This window comes from Pezoporus occidentalis, unplaced genomic scaffold (genome assembly GCF_034315485.1).
Source record: "Pezoporus occidentalis ecotype Australia unplaced genomic scaffold, CSIRO_AGI_Poc_V1 ctg4, whole genome shotgun sequence".
Taxonomy (NCBI): Eukaryota; Metazoa; Chordata; class Aves; order Psittaciformes; family Psittacidae; genus Pezoporus; species Pezoporus occidentalis.
Window position 1 is genome coordinate 12964059 of NW_026915724.1, and position 16023 is coordinate 12980081.

General features: G+C 39.8%; 2 long non-coding RNA genes across 4 annotated transcripts in view; one reads left to right on the forward strand and one right to left on the reverse strand.

Annotated features, from left to right (window-relative positions):
- The window catches only part of LOC134171334 (uncharacterized), a 64973-nt gene that overhangs the window by 10084 nt on the left and 38866 nt on the right, over positions 1-16023 (forward strand). For all 3 annotated transcript variants that reach the window (XR_009967601.1, XR_009967602.1, XR_009967603.1), the window contains exon 2: positions 9259-9400. This is a non-coding gene — a long non-coding RNA (uncharacterized LOC134171334). The remainder of the gene's footprint in view (positions 1-9258; positions 9401-16023) is intronic.
- Positions 416-15279, reverse strand: LOC134171333 (uncharacterized). The gene is made up of 6 exons (XR_009967600.1): positions 15226-15279; positions 7970-8069; positions 6652-6765; positions 5375-5506; positions 4112-4207; positions 416-534 (listed from the first exon to the last, which is right to left on the reverse strand). It is a non-coding gene; the product is annotated as an uncharacterized LOC134171333 (long non-coding RNA).

The window sequence follows — 16023 nt, forward strand, 5'->3', positions numbered from 1 at the left end:
GTCTTTGTACAATTGTGTTGCCTTTAGTCAGAAAAAAAAAACCATGCTACTCAGGTCTGTATTAAATTGAAGGATTTGGCTTCTTTATGTATTACTGGTGTACACAGTGCAAAAACATTTATCAGCCTGGTGATACAGGTTGTTGGCTTTTTGTCACTACTGTTTCTGGACTGAGTCCATCTAAAACTAAATCTTGATCCAATATCATGTGAGAAAAGAAATACTATGAACATTCGCTTTCGCACTTGTGTAGTTTGGCTGTCTGCTGCTATGCAGGACAGCACCATGCCGACTAGGTACAAGAAGGGCAGGCTGTGTGGGCAACTCACCTCAGTCCGCACGGTTCTGCTGGGTAGAGGACTTGTGCAGGTTGCAGCAGCTGAGGATCTGGCCTGAAGCTTCTCTAGAGTCCCGTTTTGCAGATCTGATAATAGCATCATGAAAGGACACAATTTATTTTTGCTACGTACACTCTGTTCTAGAATTTTGCCTCCTTCTATTCCCAGAATCCCTGACTTTAGAGTAGAAGAAATGCTGTAAAATCAAACAAGCTGCAATGAGATACTGCTTATGCATTCACTGTTTGGTTACTCCTTTTTCTATTACCAGCTGTTTTGTTTTGGAGGCCAGGTAGGTATACCAAGAGACACACGGAACATCTTCAGCACTGCTTTTGCCTCTTCAGAAGCTTTTCCTTCCCATCCTTCATCCTGACCTTCTTGCTTACTGTAGTCTTGAAAGTCAAGTCTGGCTAAGTGCAGGTGGTAAGTGTTGCTGTAGATCTACTTATCCAGCCCTCTGACAAACCCTTATGTCCATTACAATCATATAGTATTTCAGAGAAAAGAAACTCTGAAAGAGAACAGCAGTAAGATGTCAGTCTCTACTATCAACAACTATTTGGCTTTGGAGAGCAGTTGCCTCAGTGACTGAACAAAGTGGATTTAGTTTTATGAAGAGATTGCTTTTGATGGAGACACAGAACACTTCAGTGGGGGAAAGACTGGATAGTTATATCTGCTCCGAGAGGTAGTTAGAGTATTCCCCATCCAATGCCAGGTGTCTGGTGCAGGTAGGTAGTGAAAAGAAGGCTCTATTTTCTCTAACAAATTGCATTAAGATTACAACAGAATGGGGTGAATAGCACAAGGATGCATTCAGTGGCTCACAAAGTGAAGGTCAGCTGAAGTGCACAGCTTTTTATATTTCCTTTTTGTGAAAACAGACAGAAACAGAAAAACAGAGCTCCAAGGGCTAGGTGTCATTAATATCTAGCAGCAGAAGGAACAAGCACAGGGGTTAACACTTAATCACACAGAAGCTGTTTAGTGTTATTACCCCAGCGTCTCCCCCTGGCCTCTAAAGCTTTGGCTGAAAGCAGCGATCCCAGCATCTCCTGCTTGATGCTGTGTGACAACAAGTGCACACGTACTTGGCTACAGAAAAGAACAGGTCTTTGAGTGCATTATACTGTTGACTTTAGTCATAACACTCATACAAGTAGAGACGCTGTTATTTGGCTGTAGATGGAAGAAAAGTAATAGGATTTCTTCACCTCCCTGATTTATGGAGAAAACAGGAAAGCCCTGATTTCTTAAAACAAAATAGGTGTTTCTCCAAAATAAAGAACTGCAGAACTTCACTCAGCCAAGCATTTCTCGAGCTACAAGAGGACAAGTTGGAAGAGACCATGAATCAAATAAATTATTTTTTATATCTCTTCTGTAGCTGTATCTGTGTTTCCATCTGCAAGACTTTTTCCTGTTCAGCCATTCAGTTTGTGGAACAGAAACTTTTGATAAGCTGACTAATTTGAAGAATGTTAGACTTGTGTTTTAAAAATACCTATAAAATCACATTTTTTTTTAATTGCCCAGCAACTAGTGCCACACTTAGTATGCAGTGCATTTATTTTGTTGAGCCCTGTATCAGTCCAGTGACAAATTATAGTGAATATTGTCCTTTTTTTTCTTTCTTTCTTTTGGGAAGAATTTTCTCCAAAGTCAGATTTTGCTCAAATTATCATTCCAGCCATAAAGTTGTGTAACAGTCAACTGCCAGTCATAGACTGTTTTTCTGAGAATTAAACAGAAATGACAGAATACAAAATAAAAGTCAAATAATAATGACACATTAAGGAATTAGCGACAACAAATTAAGCAGGATGTTTCATAGCAGGGAACAGGATGGAAAGCAAATGCATAAAATGTTTCTTCCTTGATAGCAGCACTTTAACCTTTTCATATCTTCTGGCAGGCAAGAGACAGAAGATACAAGATTGATATGAGAAGAAGAGCCCCTGTGTACTCCTCCCACACTCTCCTGATTGTATTTCTAAGAGGTCAATGTATCTACTTTCTGACCCTTTCTTTCTTTTCCTTTCAAATGGTGTTTTTCTCTAATGTGAAATCACACCTGGAATTTTGGACTTCCACTCAATGAGTCCCTCTCGAAATTGCACCTTGAAGCTCTTCATTTACTGCCAGCTCTCAACTCTGCCTTCCTAGATTACTCAATTTTCCAAGTCCTGTGTTCCAAGACCCCTCTATTCTTTCTTTGCTGTTTTTGTAGTGTTCATTAGTGCAAAAGCAGGGATAAACATACGCATGACTAGATTGCATCTAGAGCCAGCTTCTCTCTAGAATGCTAGTGTCCATGTTGATGCAGTGCTGGGGCCAAGGAAATAAACTTTGTTAGAATGTAGCTGTGCCTGCCACAGCCATTCAAGTGTTCATGCCAGCTGCCATGGGGCTTGTTGGCTCTGCTGGAGACCCATGCAAGGATGGGTATCCTTATTCTAGATCCAAGCTGGTTTTATTCATTTGCCCTGCTGTGAGAGCTAATACATTACTCTGGAAAAAGGAGGGGAGATGTTGCCTAGATAGCTGAACTGGACCTGCTATAATGAAGGTTAGAGTTGGAAGCAGCAGTATTGTCTTCAGTGTTATCAAAGACATAGGGGTTGGATTATTAAATTTTCTGAAGTTTCTTAACCACACTGTACCTGGTTGATGAAGAGTTGGCAGCATAGGTGTAGATGTCAAAGGTTAGTATATAGATTGTTAAAGGTCTTACACTGTGGCATCTGTGCTCCTGAGGTGATACCATTTGGGTGTTTGTGCAGCAGTGAGATCACTTACAGGAAAATCTTCTCTGGACTTTTCCTGGGACTTCTGCTGGCCATGTAATAGTGTTAAAAGCAGGCCTCAAAGTACAATCAGCAAATAATGTCAACAAAACCCTTGGGAAATAGCAACAGTAGAACGAAAAAACACATGTACATGAAAAATTGTCCGCTAACCCATGCATATTTCTGAGATAATAAAACATACATTTAATTATAGCCCTCAGGTGTTCACAGGACCTTAAACTAGTACCAGAATTATGCCATGTGTTTTTTACAGTGGAAAGAAATAAAGAGAGAATCCGATTTAGTGGAAAGGGAGGAAGTAACTGTGAGTAAACTGTGTGACCACCTTTCAGCTGGATCTGGGTTCATTTTCCTAAAAAGTTTGGGACAGATTAAATAGGTGAGGCTGCGTTCTGTGGGGACTACTGCTTCTTGTGTGGAGAAGACACCATTTAGCTGATGTTTAAACCTGTTCACTAAAACTTATAAAACAACCCCTGATACTTTCATATCTCACAGAGACGTAGCACTCGAGATACCAGACCTATGGTACACAGTTTTGCTTCTACTGGGAGAAAATTATCACCATCAGCAGTGGCCTTATGTTATTCACAAGGCCATGCTTAACTGTGAACTCTCATATTGTTCACGCATACATGACAGCCAGCATTAGGACCAGCGGCAGTGGGTCAGGGAGGACACACATCTTGTATTTCATAGTGACAGCATGGACAACCCACTGCTGGGCAGCCTCCCTGCTGCATCAGCTGAGCTGCTCTCAAGAAGAGAGATTATACACAACAGGATAAGACATTACAGTGTATCAGTTTAATAGCAAAGCAGATGAATTTTAAAGAACTGGAGACTAATTTTCCTAAGTTGTGGTTCCAAGGGAAAGCGTGCGAGGCTTTAGGCCCCTAGCAGCGGGGAATTGAAGTGCCGCAACTGGATGATGGAAGGCACTGAAGTTGTACAACTCACCTGACTGCTTCAGATTTGTTCTAGAAATTCTGAAGGGATTAACTTTGTGCAGACTGTATGCCAGATCACATATTTACTGTCCTCTCAGCCCTGGTACTGTGTGAGGAATAACACAGAGAAACAGTATAAAGCATTGTCAGTGTGAATCATGTTTTGGGTCCGCCAGCTAACTGGGCAGAAATGTAATTCCCTTGCTGATCCCAATCAGCTTTCTTTTCCCAAGTGCTGTAGTAATAATAACTTGGAACCAGAGCCTTACAGACAGCTAACAGATTGAGTAACCTTAACAAATACGTACATCACAACCCACCAGGAATCACAACAGAATTTGGGTACAGTAGTTTCAATACTCTGACATAGTAAAATAAGGCTGTGACTGTTTATGTCAGCTGATCCATTGATAAAAATAATATCAGTGATTTCAGCTTCATTTTGCCTTTTCACCACTACCACTTCTAGAACCCCAGGGATAACTGTATTTCAAGAAAACAAGTAGACTTTTCCAATGTTTGGCAAAGTGAGTTGTCTTTTGTAAAGCAATCACAGCCCTAAACATGGGGTGGTGTCTCATTCTTACAAAAAGCCTTTTAAGACTGTCAGATTCAGCCCCACCTTGTTCAGTTATAAGAAAGCAAATGGCCTGCAAAGGAAACCTGCTTAAAAAGTCTCCCAGCAGGCACTTTGGTTACTACCCAGTATGAATTACAAATTAAGTAATAGGAAAAGGGAAGAAATAACAGGCTGCAGTAATGTTAGGCCTAAGCTAGTCCACTTCTTCTTAGAATCATACTAACACCGAGATAAAACTTTAGTGTGGATTACTTGAATGAGTTGAGCTACATGGGAACATTTGTGAAGTCACATCGCTCTGTGATCTCTTTATAAAGATATAACTATCAGAGTCTTCAGTAGGCTAATGCAAGTGAGGTACCCTTTAAAGCATCAGAGCTCAAAGAAACTTGCAAAACTGATTGAAAGACCTACTTAATTACCTGCTTAAATATGAACGTTAATTATTGAACACAGGTAGATTGCAAAATGTACCTTTCCTCACCCACTCCAGTGTTATTATAATTGAATAAACACTGCTGACAAATCATGAATAACCACAAGCAACAGACTTGGCAGGAAAAGCTGATCTCACAGAAGACTCTGGGAATCTTACCCTTGTGCATGCACAGTTTGTCAGGGATTTGTCCAGTTTGTGCATGAACACAATGCATCATTTTGGTCATGCTTGCTTGCTCCTGAACACCTTCTTACCTAAATGAAGACAGTGTGCTGCTGTTGTATCTTTCAGAGGCCACAAGATTTACACACAATACTGAGCCACACTCTCTTTGCAGACGACTCTCTTCACCGAGACACCGCTATTCCTGTGCTGGAGGTTTCCACCTGACAGCAAATCGATTAATCCCACCAAATGTTGACTGTGTGACCCATTAACCCAGCAAAGATTTTAGCAACTGGGTGCCATTTTAATGAAGAACAAAATGTAATTATCAACCATGAGGTCTACTGAGATATGAGGAGAAATAGAGACCATTAATCACTTCATTCCCACAGAATATTTAGAAACTCCCCCAAAGTAATTTGGTGGCTCTTTTCTAGCCTGTCCCCTTTTTCTGTAGTATGATCTGTCTTTGCAAATTGGATTAGATTGCCATCCTGGATGAAAACCTCTGCCTCATGTCTTCCTAACATAAATTTTAGTACAGTATAGACCTTGGCTTTGTACAGTCCTGGCACACATTTTTAATGTGGATCTCTGTTTGCCTCTACAATATTAAACTAATTGGATGAAAATAATAAAGGCAATTAGATGGCCCTAAGCTTCATGGGAGACTGACTGACAAGGGAAAATATTTAAATTAAATCCCACAGGTTAATTTCACTCTCAGAACCTCTTCACATGAGAGGATTTCCACTGAAATGGGATGCTTCTCTTTAACTGTTTCGTATTATCTTATCTGGAATATGTAGAGATAAAGAAGCACTGGGCTTTTATCTTTCAGTAAGTCCTTGTTTCATTGTGGTGGTGATTTCATTCAATGCACTTTCCCAGTGCTTTGAACTAGGATTTCATGCTCCTTGGGGATGATGGGAAACACAGCGCAGTTTGGGATTTGGAATTAGCAGCATATGTTGCTGTTGGTCACTATAAATCTGCATTTTCCATATCCTCTCACATAAGCGTAAAAAGCCTACGATATGTCTTTTGCCCCAGAAGTTCACTGCTGTCTGACTCTGAACTTGTGGCTCAGGACAAAGTAGTGATTGATGTGGATAGATACAAGACATTCTTCTGGGTACCCAGTTCTTGAGCAGTCAGAAGACAACGACAGCATTTCCTAGTTTATCTGCAGCAGAACTTACCAAATCAAAGGTCTGGAAGGGACCTCGAAGTTTCTCTGAGCTACCCCTCTGACCCCAGGTTCAACTGTTCTGTTTCAGTCTTGACTCAAGCCTTCTAGAGACCTGCACTGGGGAAATCTCCATAAAAGCAGGCTAAGAAGTCAGAGTTAAGAAGTGTCACTCACCTCTGAAAAACTTCACATTGGGTATGGCTCTTCCCAGGTTCAGGGAATGCAAGAGCAGAAGCACTTCTGTGGAGTAGGTCAGGTCAAAGGGCTGGCTAGCTCAGTGCTGTGCATCTAAAATGTTGAAATAGGGCACATATGTTGAAAAAGGCCTTATAAGGAATTTCTTCTCTTAGGGAGACTGTAGTCAGACTATCTTGCTTAATAATATCAATAGGTCTATTTTGCATTAACTTTGTAATTCCTTTTTAAAATTGTTTATGCTTTCAACCTGCACAATATCCTGTCCCATTCAGGTTCATCATTCAGTCCTGAATGGAAAAAACCCTCTTCATTTTCTTGATTTAAAATTACAGCCCTGAAGCCCTTTGACTATTGAATTGTGAAAAGTAATGGAAGGTTGTTCCTGCTCACCTTTCACAAAGTGTTTGGAAGCTGAAGATTCCCACAACATTTAGTCTGCCATCATATGGGAGCCACTCTATGCAATTATTGTTCTGACAGCTTTCTCCTTCCTTGCTGTGCTCTTTGTGAAAGTGTGTGATCAGAAATCTCTGTTGTATTCAAGATGGGAATTCATGGTAGATTTTTACAGGGGTATGATAATTTTTTATTGTTATTTTCCTCTACTCCTTTTCTAACAATGCTAAATATATGCAATTTGGGTTTTTTTTGATGACCAAATATTGCTCCAAGACCACTTTCCTGAGCGGTAATACCTAATTTATGTCCTAATACTATGTATGTATAGTTCATATTATTCCCATCTGTGTTACATGGTACGTATTCACACTGAGTTTCATCTGCTATTTTGTCACCAATTAATAAAATACAACAAGAATCTCTTTTGCACATCTTCCCATTCAGCTTTACTCTGAATATCTGTGCCATCTGCAAACATTGCCACTTCACTCTCTACCCTCTTGCATCTGGTACAGCAGAAGCTGCAGCATGGATTTCCACAGTAGTATCTGGTAACCAACCTCTGCTGCAAAACCTGGCCATTTATTCCTGTCTTTTATTTCCCACCTTTTAATTACTGGGGGGGGGGCAGTTGTGTGGTGTGACAGTTTATTAGTTATACATTCTCTTTTCTCAAAAGGTTTAGTTTATTTGAGAAGCTTCTTGAAACCTTGGCAATCAAAATATACTAGACAAAAAAAAAAACATTTATATGTTCACTCACTTTGTAAAAGACCCTAATATGCTGGTAACTCAAAAATTCCATTTCTAATAAGCATCTCAACCTTTCCCCAGTGTGCCATACTTTGGCTTCGTCTGCTAAATACATTTATTATCTTAGTTCCTACTAATTTACCTTGTAGAGGCTGAAGTGGAGGTTGATTGGAGAGGATTTTGCAGGAGAACTGGGAAACCAGGGGTGGCTGAATGACTTCAGACTCTCAAAGGGTATTTTCCTGGAAATAAGCCCATGGGAAACTCACAATATCTGGTAACTTCTTAATTACAAGGAGAATGACACTGAATGGACCACTGTGGCTGTGGGGCATGCTGCCATGAAGAGGTGTCTTCTCTGACTATGAGGAGGGTCGTCCAGCCATTGGAAGTTAGAGACAGCTCTGCAAAAATGCTGTTCCCCGTTTTCAGCACATACTGTTTGTCTTCCTACCAACCCACTGAATGTAGAAACAAAAGGAATATATTTGTTGTCTGATGGCAACAGCAATGTCAATCTGTTTGGGAAAGACTGTGATTGAATATACATAAACTATTATCCATTTTCCCTAATAAAGGAAAGGAAAATAAACACAACCAAAACCCAACAAACCAACAGACCCAAACCAAAAAGTTTTCCAGTATGGTTACTAGTCTGAAGAGGAATGCTATTAGCATTTTCCTTCTTATCCCTCTGCACTCATGGTTAAGGAAACCCTTAAGCCCTAAAGCTTTAAATAACCTACTATGTGAGAGGAGCTTTGCATGATGGGGACTGGTAGGATCTGTGCCTGCAAAGTTTTATGATCTATCTCAGCTTTGAGATGCCAGAGGGAAGGAGAGGCAAAGAGATGACAACTTTGAGTGACTATTCTTTACAGTAGTAATAATGCCCATGTACTGCCACACTATCTCCATAGCCACCAGTTGCCCTTCCTGTTATGCCCAGACTGTGCTTTGTTATCTGGAGGCTGTCAGATTGAAACTCCCTTTCTTTCTCTAGCACTTTTATATGTTCCTTTCTTTGCTCTTACTGCTTTTACTTCCACTCATCCTTCACTTTCTCTAGTCTGAGAAACTTTGCATGAGAGAGCTGGGGACTCCCATGAGATCCCTGAACTTTGTTTCACTTTTTAGTTTTCAGTTTTCCGTTTATTTAAAACTACGATGGTTAAGCCTGATGCCTGTAAGGGATGTTACAGGTATTAGTTAATGTTGTTGGCGAAGCACCAATTTTCACAAGACAAAACGAAAAAAATAATAGCTAAAGACTCAGTATATAGTAAGAGACTTCTCAGGGCCTGGTTTATTCATGTTGGTAGCCTTAGCGGTAACATAGCTGATATATGTTTGTGTAGTCCTCTAGGATGCACAGATTGTCTTTAAGTATATGCTTAATATGCAGAATAATAATACCTGCAACATTTGTAGGTGGAGGTAACAGTTCACTGGATTAAGAGGCTGAACAGTCTGGCCAATAGACAACAGCAATTGAAGATACTATTCTAAGAAGTTTGCAGTGCTTTAAGTCCCCATCCCACTGGCTCAGATATCACCAGGAATCAACAGAAAAGTAAGAGTGTAGCAGCAGTGGTACACTAATTTACATCAGAGAGTTAGTATCACTTATTTGATGTAGGAAATGGGAGCTTGCAGTACTGATGACAAAAGGTTGAGGCATTCAGCGCTAGCATAAACTATCCTGGCTTTTACTGACAGCTCCTGTTCTTCATTTCCAGAGAAGCATTTCCAAGACACAAGATTTGTATCCTGCTGCTACATGCTTTCTACACACAGTGCTTAAGGGATAATCCCCAATGCACTGTAGTATACGAAGCAATAAATGGCTGCTGAGATTAATAGACTGAGCAAAGCTGAAACATTTAATCAATCTCCAAAAAGTACTCGCCAGAATATTACAATCAAGAGAATTTATTCCTCATGTACAACAAACCTTAGCAGGGAACATCAAAATTTCTGTTCACCAGTGAGGACTTGAACTGCTGAGCCATCCTCTTTCTGAACAAGACACCTCACTAAGAAGTGGAGATGTGAGGATTGACTCCAGTCATAACCAAGCAGGAAACATGTACAGGCTTAGACCTGACTGGATAAGTGTGCTATGGGTAATGTTTCCATCTTTTACATGGAAGAGATAAGGTCTGATTTCTCTGTGCCATGATATCTTTATTTAAGACAGAAGAATAATAACAAGTATTAGAGCCTTTTCTTGGTGTTAGAAAGAGCAGAATACAAAGAGACTTTGGATCTTACTGATCCAGCCCAACTTAGATACAATTTATAGCAGCTGCCAATTTAACTGCTGCAATTTAACAGCATTGCTTTAAAGATCTTAACTGTGCATCAGCAGGGACTACTAAAACGAGGTTACTCTGATAGACCTTGATGGATACCTTCTAGCATTTAGGTGGTAGAACACTAACAAGGGCAAAGAGCTCCTGTACGAACACATGACCTACATATGCCTCACCAGCACAAGGGTCAGCTGTCAGGCTTTCTGACTTCAAAAGTTCTCTGTAGGTTCCCAATTTCTCATAGAAACACATGTAGTGACCTGCCTCAGAGGACATCACATTCCTGTTCCTGGCCTGAGCCATCAAAACAATCTGCAGAGTTCAGCAAGTCACTCTCAAAAGAAATTAATATTTCACACCAATGATTAATATAAAGGTGTGAACCCTGAGGGGGCAGGAAGAAGATACAAATACCTTTCTCTACCCCTCCCCTCTTCACTCACATGCTTTCTTCTGTATCCTTACATTATACGTGTATTGGTACATTCCAACATCTGATCAAATGGAGAGTTAGAATTTTTACTACAAAACTACTTACTTGTTATTTAACATGGTGTGAAAAATGTTGCTGCATGGATTGGATACTCTAGGAAATGCTGGTACCACATGGCATCTCACAGTGGATTCAACTCACTTTGTTTGCACCTCTTCCATAGATGCCATACATTTTCCTCCTATTCTTCCCCAGACTATTGTTGCTGGTTGTCCCAGTTGTACATGTCCCCTACCACAGTCTCTTCCAGGCCTTCTTTATAATTTTCAGACCGTTGGTGCTAAACACTTGAAAAAATCATACATGTTAAAGGAAATAGATAGTCAGTGGTCACTTGAAAATCTCTGTGTGACCAGCTGATGCTTGCTAAAGCTTGTGTGAGAACACAGATAAAACATCCCTGCTTCAGACTCAGCTGCTTCAAAAAGCAGATCGATACACTGGATTGAATCTGAATCAGGTTTCTAATACTAATCTTTTCCAATTCACAGAGAGGGGAAAACCATAAAATCACAATAAAGAAGATAATGGCTGCTCATTTGTAAGAACTTTGAAAACAAACAAACAGACAATAAGCAAAACCAGATTTACCTTGCCATAAATCCAAGGTAATCTGATTTTCTCTAGTATCTTTGTAATGAATTCTCATTAGTTTACAGATAGCGTCATGGCACTTAAGTGGATAATGTTACATGCCATCGTTTATCTTTCTTCACACAGCTGATGGATGCTCACAGTGTCCTTAGGATGTTCTTATTTTTGAACTCTACGTGACTGAAATATGTATTACCTTTCAATCTTTCATATAATGTTGTAAAGTCATAATGATTTTTAATGGGTGCAATTAAGAAATTATTTATTAGAACAATACACTGATTGATCTGAGCTGTCATTTGCCCAAATAAGTTATATGGGAGGAAGGGCTTCCTTAAGGCTTTATTATGGGTTTCATATGCTGAAGAGATCCTCCAGATTTTGTTTACATCAGCATAAATTTGAAGTAAAGTTCAGTGTCAGGTATGTTATGTTTCCATCTGTAGAATAAGATCCCCAGGAACATTTCAGAGCAGAAGGAACTCTAGATATACTTACTTTTCACAAATATAGTACAGTAGGCACAGTTGTGAGTTTTATTTCTTTTGCTTGAAAAAGCCTTTGGGAGTTTTTTGGAGCCAATTAGGTTCATCAATCACTCCCAGTTCTGAGACATTTAAGAGATGAGTTACAGCAACTGGCATTGCTAACTTGAAATGGCTTAATGTTGCATGTTTTATTCTCTAATTCAGAAAACCATAGTTTAAGACTATCTCCACATTTCAGACATGTATTTTACAGGTTTCCTGAAAAACACTGCCATCAAATTTACATATGTTTCCATGAGAACTTAAGGGATGGAAAATGTCATGCTAATGTAAAGAAACTGATTTTGACTGTGACAATCCATAACTAATTTGAAGAAATATCACCAATTAGTTTGAACCCAGAGCTTGACTTGAGTCAAGCTATTTTGCTATGAAAAGAAATTATTTTGTTATGACAAGAAATATGGTTTTCATCTTAAAATCACATTTTAACCTTTTTCTTTTTTTCCAAGGAAAGAACATCCACTGCTTTTTCGCTGAAAAATAAAATAAGCTCTAACAGAGTAACCATTTAAATGTGTAATATTTGAAGTGCTGTTGCAAAGAGAACAGCTGCCTATGTGGAGAAAACAAATTAACAACTGGAAAGCCAGTCCAATCCTTTATTCCATTGCTGAGTAAAGATACTTAGATGAGACCGTATATCCTGCTTCCAGAGTACCATTGACTTTACTGATTACATTGCAGATATTCATGAAAGAATAAAACAACAACAAAACCCCATAAAACAAACCAACATCAAACCCCAAAGTAAACCACATGATATGCTTATGGCATCATATCCTTTTGACATATGATCCATAAAAAGCATAGAAGGGGTAAAACATTATTCTTACAGACTTCACTGGGAATTAGGTCCTTAAAAGAATAGACAGCACTGTCAGAACTGAGGTCACTCAGTCCTGTCCCACATATTTAAAGGACAGTCTTGCCTTCTGAGAAAGACATCATATTTCTGATTTCTTTAAACTGTACTTAAATATTTACAGCAAGAGAAGTGGATTTGATACTGCTAGATGCAGAAATTGACAACATAGTAAAATAAGTGTGAAGCTCACTGCAGCCAGAACAGTGGTGTTTTATTCTGACTGCATATTAATATTTTTCTACCTACTTTGCAAAAGACGTAATATATCAGGTACAGGGTAACATGGGCACCAGAGAGAGTCCCAGTTAGCTGACTTTACTAATTCAGTGAACCAAGAGCAAGACCCTTTCTGTGCTAGTGCCGTCTATTTTCAATGGGGTTTGCTCTGACACATTTACTCTAATGGGAGCTTTTTAAAAAGTGAAACACGTCTTTCCCAACCTTTTCTAGGTACATATATGGCCATCTAATTGCTCCATGAAGAGCTTTTTGTAATCTAAGCTTTCCTGTTCTTAGCTTGAGGCCATTTCTTCTTGACCTGCTATTTTCTGAGACTAAGTAATTCCCTTCTTTCATTTATGCTGTTGGCTTCATAGTATTTATAAACCATGACGTTTCTCCCTTGAGTTTGCACTATGTTAAACAATACAAAATTTGCCTTATACATTCTCCACATGTTCTATGATTCTATGAATATCCCTGTGGTCAGTCGGGATCAGCTGTCCCAGCTCATGTCCCCTCTCAACTTCTTGTGCACCCCCAGCCTGCTCACTGATGGGGTGGTGTGAGGGGCAGAAAAGAACTTGACTGTGTAAGCACTGCTCAGCAATAACAAAACCATTCCTGAATTATCAGCACTGTTTCCAGCACAAATCCAAAACACAGCCCCATAGCAGCTACTAAGGACAAAATTAACTCTGTCCCAGCCAAAGCCAGCACACCGGTCTAAAATATTTTTGTTGCCCTGGACCATATTTGAGGGTTCTTTTTATGGGTGCACAGATTTTTACACTGTGTGAATTGGAACAGCTCATAATTTCAGGTGTGGCTGCTACCTGAGCCGTGCATAATCACCTTAACTCAAGATTTACCTATAATCCTCTCCTTTGATATATAACCATGAAAACCTTTAAACTTTGTTGCTGCACTGAAAATTTTATTTGGTTTCTTACTTTTCTGGTAAATCCTAATCCAGCCCCAAAGAAGACTTGATACTAAAGCTACTTAGCTGATTTGGAGAAAAAAAAAGGAGAACTGAACTATCCTATGGCCAAAATAGCATGGAAGAGACAAAAAAAAAGAAGAGAAACAAAATGACCTGCATATATGCAATGTATGCAGTTTTCCTAAGTACTCCATCTTTGTTTTTTTCCTGCAAACCTTGCATTGAGATCCAGGCCTTGCCCAAATTAGAGTGCAGCAGCTACTTCAACAAGGCAACAGCAGACCTCTGCAGAGGACAAAACAAGCATTCCTGAATAAAGTATTTCAAATGAGCATGACTGGAAATCACATGAAGTGTCCTAACGTTTGCATACCACATTACAAAGGATATCATTCAGCTACCAATTAGAAAGGATCTTACCAGGCTTTTAAAAAACGATGCACATTTTACACACCGCAGATTCCTCTAAAAGGCAACAGGAAAAAATGCTCTAAATACTGATACAGGAAAATTCTCATGAACATCCTTCCTACACTATAACCATCAAAGGCGTTACTCTGGGTAATTGGTTTTTGTCATAAGGTATTATATCTTCCTGCGTATTTTCAAACCATAGAAACATAAAGTAATGTAAGATCTTTTCACCACTGGCTTCTTGGGAGATCAATCTGTTCCCCTCAGCCACTGAGCAGTGTTTCTGCAGGAGCCCTTACATCTGTGTCACTGCAGTTCTTTCTATTTAACCCCTTCTGGAAACTCATTTATAAACCATTGCTAGCATGGCAAGTAGAAGTATACTTACCTATTTCAACAAACCTCCAGCTTTTCTGGCTCTCCAGTAGCCATTTAATCTTCAGGCCCTCAGGAGATGGGAATCTAGCAGGTTTGGAGAAGATTTCCCAAACTGTCTCTGTTAACCTTATTATTTTGTGTTAAGGTCAGTGCCCTCCATGGGGCAGAGGTACAGGAAACAAATACACAGCAAATTGCTGATATATGTTACTTGACATTGTGTTTATAAGACTGCTGCTCATCCCTTTACAGCCTGCTACCAGCACAAACCAAGCCTGCTGCTATTATCAGTCTAGAGATGATGCGACACCACCAGTCAGTAGGTTTTTCTAACCCACTAGGACAAAACGATGCATATTAAATCTCTCTCTACCCAGGGATGGATTTCAGTATCTTGCAGTCTGTCACAGCAAACATTGCAGCCCTGTTGGTGGGGATGTTAAAGGTTTCCCCCTCAACTGAGTAGAGAGAGTGCTGCAGTTACAAACAGCAGCTCAGGCAATCAGTTCCAATTAAAGAGTAATTCAGTGACAAATAAAACTCCAGGCATTACTGAGTTCCCATTCTGGCAAAAGAAGAAGAAAAGAAAAAAAAAGACTTCCAAATATATCAGCTCTACTTACAGTATTTCATTATTATTAATTAGGATACTCAGGCAAAGCAGACCAAGCCTTTATTAGCTGAAGCAGCAGTCTGGGAGAGAATGGAGTTTTATTTCTCATTGATTAAGCAATAGATACAAGCTGAACCAGTAACCCCATGTGAAGGGTATTAGAGCTGAATGCGTAGCAGATTTGTGTGAAGTGTTATGGCTACGGGACAGATCGATCTATATACGTTGCCCAGGGTAAAACTGCATGAATGACTCTGAAAGGAGAATGCTGTTGTATCACATGGCAGGTAATTGTTAATTTATCTTAGTGTGAAATCTTTTCACACCTCACATAAAAATGTCACTTTTGTGGGAAGGTTGATGCAAGAATATTCCCTTTCAGGGCACTGATGGGGCAAAGTTCCACCTTTTGTGTGGAAAAACTTGACAGTTATTCTGTGGACTTCAGACTAAGAACTGCCCTTCCTTTGCTAACTCCTGCTCTGCCAGAAGTACCAAGCCTGTACCTGGAGAAACGTCCTGCCATGGATGATGACACCCAGTCCTGTGTCCACTGGCTGCACAGCACCTAAAGAGAAGCTCTAGAAAATCCAGGCCTGTGGTCCTCAGATGTCAGCCTTGCCCAGTGCCTAGAAATAACACTTCTGTAGAGTTGCTGGAAGGAGGAGACGCTTGTTCAGAGTCTGGTGCGGCCATACCGGTTTAAACCTCTGATGAAAATGAATTTACAATGCATGTCTGCTCTGGCATTGCAGTGGCTGAGGTGCAAACATTTTAATGCTGACACTGCTGTGAGAGGATCTGCAAA